This window comes from Berghia stephanieae, chromosome 6, assembly GCF_034508935.2.
Source record: "Berghia stephanieae isolate SIO BIC M18660-M18661 chromosome 6, UCSD_Bste_1.3, whole genome shotgun sequence".
Classification (NCBI taxonomy): Eukaryota; Metazoa; Mollusca; class Gastropoda; order Nudibranchia; family Aeolidiidae; genus Berghia; species Berghia stephanieae.
The window spans coordinates 19,524,255-19,531,225 of record NC_088365.1 but is presented as its reverse complement, the minus strand read 5'-3'; the positions used below and the strand labels follow the sequence as shown (position 1 = coordinate 19,531,225).

General features: G+C 35.1%; 1 protein-coding gene and 1 long non-coding RNA gene across 2 annotated transcripts in view; both read left to right on the top strand.

Moving 5' to 3' along the window:
• LOC144975533 (uncharacterized) overlaps positions 1-6,659 on the top strand; it is a 7,350-nt gene extending 691 nt beyond the window's left edge. The window contains exons 3-4 of the long non-coding RNA XR_013645942.1: positions 247-334; positions 5,247-6,659. This is a non-coding gene — a long non-coding RNA (uncharacterized LOC144975533). The remainder of the gene's footprint in view (positions 1-246; positions 335-5,246) is intronic.
• The window catches only part of LOC144974629 (uncharacterized), a 131,970-nt gene that overhangs the window by 115,413 nt on the left and 9,586 nt on the right, over positions 1-6,971 (top strand). The window lies entirely within an intron of this gene.

Genomic DNA, 6,971 nt, shown 5'->3' with positions numbered 1-6,971 from the left:
ATCTAAATATTGATTTTTTTATTAAACAAATGGTAAAATTTACCAAAAATTACTGTCAGTCTATTTTTAGACCACGGTCAAGATTATTCACCAAAATCAATGCGCTTGTGTGAACAAAACAAGAACTCTTTGAAATCTGGTTTTCGGAATAATTTAGCCATATACAAAGAATTTAACTAAATAACAATTTTAATTGTACGTGTTTGTTTTTAACTGAATGTGTATTATCTACAATTTGAACGACAGAAACGGGAGACCTGTTTTGTGCGCAACGTTGTCCGGCTGCTAAAGTTCCTAATCACCAGCAAAGAATGGCAGTCCAACTCATGCAAAGGTAAGATTCCAATTTCAGTGTTTGAGTTTGTAATTTGTATCGATTGGTTTTGAGAGCAGGAAACGATTTAGTTCAATGTTAATCCATAATAGCGTTCGGGTATTTAACTTTGGATGTCTCACCGGCATAATTTTAGAATGCGTTGTTTATTTGTTTTCATTTCACTTCGCAATTTGACTGTCACTGTCAGTGTCAGTCATTACAGTACAGCTTCACTCGCCGATTCTCACTTACAGAGTTTACGTTTCCTTCACTTATGTCTGCTTCATGCTCATTCAGTGAGTGATTCGAATACTGTGTGAGAGAAAACACTTTTCGTAATTTATGACATTTTATGGGTAACGTTTACAGTCTAGAACGTGTGTCAGTCATAACTTGACCGAAAAAGAAAACAGAAAGGAACAAAAAAAAAAAAGCAGACACCCCCCTCCTCAGCAGGTGGAATCTCAACAAAAGTTGTATTTTTTTAATCCTCATCTTTCGTGGTGCGAAGCTTTCATCGCTTGTCATATTTTATTGACTCTCGCTCTTTCCTAACCTGATAATAGATTTCGAAACAATCTTTAGGTCTTCATTCTCTCATTATCTGTTCATGACTGGAACTGGAAAAGGAACAAGACAAAGGCAAAGGGTCTCTGCCACCGATTTTCAATATCTTGTGTTGTTTGAGGGATTTAAGTTGGTAGCCGTTTTTGCCACATAAGACTTTTTGTTATTGTTTTTGCTGAGAGTCGATGGGAGAAGGAATGGCAGAGAGGGAGGAAGGTAGTGCGGGGCGGTCCTTGGCAAGCTTAAGGACCACGGTCCTACGGTCCTTGGGAAATGAAGACCGCAAGGACCGGTCCTAGGACCGGTCCTTTTCGACATTGAACATTCTTGAGAGACTGTTGGAAATTCGAACCGGTTTGACCTTTGAGACCATGGGATCGTTCATTCTTGAACCGTTAAAGACCGCTACACGATGAAAACCGTGGTCTACAGGAGTAAAACACACGGAGTAGTCACACTCATTTCAAATTGTAACCTAATTAGAGAAGAGGGGTGATGCCTTCTTTATTTGCTCACCGTACTTCATTGTTACTTCGATAATTGAATAAAATTTGAAATTTATCCCCATTAACGGAGATAATGGCATCGCCCAAGGCGTTGATCGAGTTGTTCGTGGCGTTGATACACACACGCAACTCCTACCCCCCCCCCCCCACACACACACACATTAGAGGGCAGCGAGCATTGAAGAGTAAGAGAGAGACGTGAAGTTATAATAAGAGGGGGTGGATGAGGTAATAAGAGGGGTCGATGGTGACTTTTCGCCAGATCTAACAAACTCAGCTACCCATTCATTGCTGAGTAGACAGGGATTCAGAAAAAAATCGACTGCACCCGGGATCGATCTCTGGCCCTTTGCGTATAAAGAGAGTGCTCTATCAACTGAGCTATCGGAGTCCCCAAATATTCTATTGGACTTTTTTAAAATTCAGACGTTATAACTGGGTTTTTTGGAAGGAAGAAACTAATGAAACTCATATTATTTGATTAGTAAAAACACCAACGAAATTTTAATATTATTGTATTATTTTAAATGACAACACTGCGATAGAAAGGAGTGGTGACAAGAGATGGACAAAAGAAAACAAAAAATCGGACTTGCTACTTGCTAGGTTCGACACACACACACACACACAAACACACACACACATCTTTAGTAGTCACATGCATTTCAAACAATAACCCATTAGAGAAGAGGGGTCATGCCTTCACCATAGATCATTGTCATTGCGATCATTATGGTGTTGTAAATTTTGAAATTTACCCGTATAATGGAATCGTCCAAGGCGTGCGCCTCCTGTTCCCCCATCTCACACACGAAAGGGCGGTTTGCGGAGTGGAGGTTGGTGGTCGTCTGCCTGTATGGTCGTCTGTGTCGTTTAGTGTATGGCAAAGGGGGGTGGGTGCGATTAATTAAGTGGGATGGGTGGTGATTGGTGGAAGATAGGCAACCGAAGCAACGAATCGCTGGGGCAGGGTTGCCAGTTTGGCATTTTAAATGCCAGATTCCAAAAATCTGGCATTTTTGAAAACCGTTTGGCATTAGAAAAATCATTTGGCATTTTCTTTTCTTGTATATTATACTTCAAATGACACCTTTTCTTAATTATTTCTAAACGCGTAAAAACAAACATCTTCACATTTCTTTTTCATTCTTAAAATCCAACCGTGGTGTAGTGGTTTAGCACTCCACTTAGTAGTCAGTAGGTAAATAATTACCCCAACAGGAAATTTAGTATAATTCAAAAAAAAAAAAAAAAAAAAAAAAAAAAAAAAGAAGAAAAGAAAACACGCAAGCCACCAGGATATGATAGTAAATTGTCTATCAAAAGTGAGTAGTTTTCTTAGTGGGGGGGAGTCAACAGACTTTGGCATCTTTTTGGGTGTTTTGGCATTTTTTGAGTCTTCCCCTGGCATTTTGTTGAAAAATAATCTGGCAACCCTGCGCTGGGGAAGTAGTAGGCTATGGCGCGAGACCGTAGGACCGTGGTCCTTGCAAGGACCGCCCCGCACTAGTTGAAAGGTGATAAGAAGTGAGGACCGCCGCCGATCTTCCCCTATGGGACCGGTCTTCGGTTCACAGCTAAAAGACCGTCGGACCGAGGTCTAGACCGGTCTTCAGCGCGGCACTAGAGGAAGGGGTGGTGAAAAAATGAGAATGTCTGGGAAAAGAAAATGTCCCACTCAACCCCTTATCGCATCTTTGATATTTGGCAGGTGTCAAACTACATGTATGACGTTTTGGATCTTCCAAGCCTATTCGCCTTATTTGGTCGGTAGCTGTGTGAAAGAAAACATATTTTATTGTAAAATGCAGGGAGTGCGGTCTGATATTTTCGTCATCGCTATGATTATTCCCAGACAGGGTCTGCCAATAACGAAAATTGGTTATTCCCAGACAGATAGAGGGAAAAAAACCCAATATTTTTGTATTAAAAAGAAAACAAACAATTTTAAGAAATTCATGCTCAGAAACTGAACAAGGCCAAACAAAAAAGGAGAAAAGAATAGACTCGCTCAAAAAAAAAAAAAAGAAAAAAAAAAAGGGGGGGGGGGGGGGGGGAGGAAAGCGATTGAATTCGAATCTGTGCAGCTAAAATGAGCAACGAGTTTCCCTTGGCTCAAGAGAAGTGAAAATGAAAAAACTGTGCTTAAGTTTTTGTATGAGTGTTGGGGGGGGGGGGTCGTTGGGGGTTTTGTTACAGTTTTATACACATCCCTGTTAGTTCAATCAATTTTGTGGGTAATGATCAAGAGGGGCCTGGTCCTACAACTCTTTACGGATTTACCTTGGATTGAAATGAAAACTAAACCTCTCTGATTACTTTAGATTACCTAATTTTATTTCTACGTTTTTTTATGAAGAAGAAGCTTTTTAGGATTTTGTAATTCATAGGAATCACCATGATATGTGAAATGATTTCTTATCTAAATTTTGCCTCAGGAATAATAAGCGAACAATTTTGAAAAGCTCTCTCTGTTGATCGAATTATCAAAATTTTTATTTGTGATCAGATATTTTATTTGACTTTAAAGTGAAATCTAGAGGCATTAAAATATATTCAATGTTTATTAGACTTTTCTTATGTGATCAGAAAGTTAAATACAGGAAATATTGATCAAATGAGTTCACCGGAAGGTAAATAAAAGCCCATTTTTTAAAAAGCTAATCGACATTGGTTATCTAATCTTGCCTTCATGATCATAAACCTCTGATAAAATTAGACCTGACCCAACGGTTTTAACAACCTTGTGGTATCTGAGTTCCAGGTCCATTATGTTTTCTAATGTTTTTATTGAATATAAGCAAACCATTAAGAAATAGGTCATGTCTATATATTCAACATTGAATGATATTTCTTCTTACATTGAAATAAGTGGTTCTTTAGAGTAATAAGGCTCATGGAACTGGAGTTTTTCCTGTTTCTGTAACATGAAGCAACAGACCTTAAATAGTGCTTGATAACTTTCTTAAAAAATAAATGGTATTTCATTTTACTTTAAATAATTGGTCCTTTAGAGTCATAAGGCTCATGGAACTGGAGTTTTTCCTGTAACATGAAGCGACAGACTGTAACAAGTGCTTGCTGAAATCTGAATAAGTTGCACATTTACATTTTACTTGTAGAGTTAGATCCAGTTATTCATTCAAACATTGGTATCTTAATTTCGAATTGTCATTTAATTAATACATATAAAGTTAAATAAATCCAATGATAATAATAATAATAATAATAATAATAATAATAATAATAATAATAATAATAATAATAATAATAATAATAATAATAATCTTTATTGTCCAAATTAAAGGCAATTCATGTGAGGTAAACAATGCTCAGTTTGGTTCATGGTATGAACATCAACACATTTACAAATACAGACCCAGCCATACACGAACATACACGCTTGCACATTGTTTCTACACATGTATACAAAAGAAATGAGCGTACATAACACAAACATACATATACATACATACATACATATACATACATGCAGACATACATACAAACCAGCATATCATCGTATATGCATGCCTACATACATACATACATACATACATACATACATACATACATACATACATACATACATACATACATACATACATACATTACATACATACATACATACATACATACATACATACATACATACATACATACATACATACATACATACATACATACATACATACATACATACATACATAATAATTGATAAAATAAGGTAATTATAACTTTTATTCATTGTTTGGTCCATATGAATTTTACTTTATGATTTTGTGTGAGATGATATTGCTTTTTATGGGACCATGGGAAAATGGTTTAGAATGCCATGCTTATCTTTTTTTTTTCAGATCTAAATAACATTACAACAAGAATGAGTCTCTGCATTCCTTTAATTGTTCTGGAAGCATTGGCCTGCCTATACCATGGGAATTAATCAATTTATATTCAGGAAGAAGTATCATAATTATTATTATTATCATCATCATCATCATCATCATTGAGTCTTATCCTTCAAGATTATCAAATTGGCTTTCATGTTACTGTATCTTATAGAATTCCTCATATATCATTATGGACCCTTCTTTGTTTTTTTTTATTGGAATTAATGTTTTTCTTCTACTTCTATATTCTATATTCTTCATAAAACTAATCTAGAGACTAGAGAGCGGTGATTAAGAGAACAGGACCATATTTTGCTTTCGAGCGTTTCTTAATTTTAAAAGCAGCTTACTGTAGTTTGTAAAGATTTTTTAAAACTTTTTTCTAATGACAGTGTCTAATACACGTTAAAACCAATGCATATCTATCCCTATGTAATTTTTGGCAGTGATCTCTCCATTTTAATGGTATTGGCTCCTGTTTATTTATAAAAATGCCCTGTGAGCTTGTTATACACTTGAAGAAACATTTACATAGTGAAGTCAAGAAGAATATAGCAAAAGAAACCTGCTTCCTTGGTTATGAATAAGAAATTTAAAAAGAAATAGGCAATGACCTCTTTATCTTGTCTACCATTTAACTTTATAATAATTTTTTAAATTTTATTATATCCTTTTCTATATTTATAATTTAATTTATCAGCAAGATAAGAGTACTGATGAAACCATCTATGTAGCTGATTTGTAATGGTAGTAGAATTTGATAGATGGGACCATGTGATGTTGCAGAACATATTTTTAAAAATTGTATTGCATTGTTTCATTTATCAGCAACATCATATTAAATAATGCAGTGGCTTAATCACAAACTTTCTGCACTTCATATGCAAGACAGTGATGCTTTTGTGCTACATTTCTCGAAATATTCACAAAGTTTCTGTATTTTGTAAATAAGACCATGGCGCTTTTGTCTTAACTGGTTAGTCGCAAATTCTGCCGTTGTATTCCATTTCTCGAATAAAATTCTTTTCTATTTATTCTATTTATTTGCAAAGTTTCTGCACTTTATAAACAAGAACATGATGCTTATGACTGGACAGGTTAATCGCAAATTCTTCCTTTGTGTTCCATTTCTCGAATCAAATTATATTAAATTCTATTAAATAATCATTTTAATGGCAAACTTTCTGCACTTGATAATTATATGCAAGACCATAATACTAAAGTCTACACAGGTTAATCGCATGTTCTGCCGAAGAAGTGCATTTTTTGAATCAGAACCTTTTTTAACCAAAGCTTTTGCTGAGGCTCTTACATCACAGATTTTTAAAATGGAACTACACAGTTTCAGTAATAATTATCAATTTTTTTCTTTTTTTTTTTTTCTTTCTCTTTCACAGGATGAGAATACAAGCATACCTTTAATGGAGAAACATCATATCTATATTTTTTTAATGATTTCAGTGTGAATAACATGAATATGAATGAAATGACAATAAATATGATATAAATTTATAATCTGTTTTTAATTTATTTGGATTTCACAAGTTGTGTTATGGCACTCAGATACAGCATAACGGGTGAGACTGAGAACCAATCCTCACAATAGCACTAGAGGTCTTGTATATGCAAGATGTGATTTCCATTGATACAGTTTAAAGACTGTCCTGTTTTTATTCATTCTGGTGAACGCTG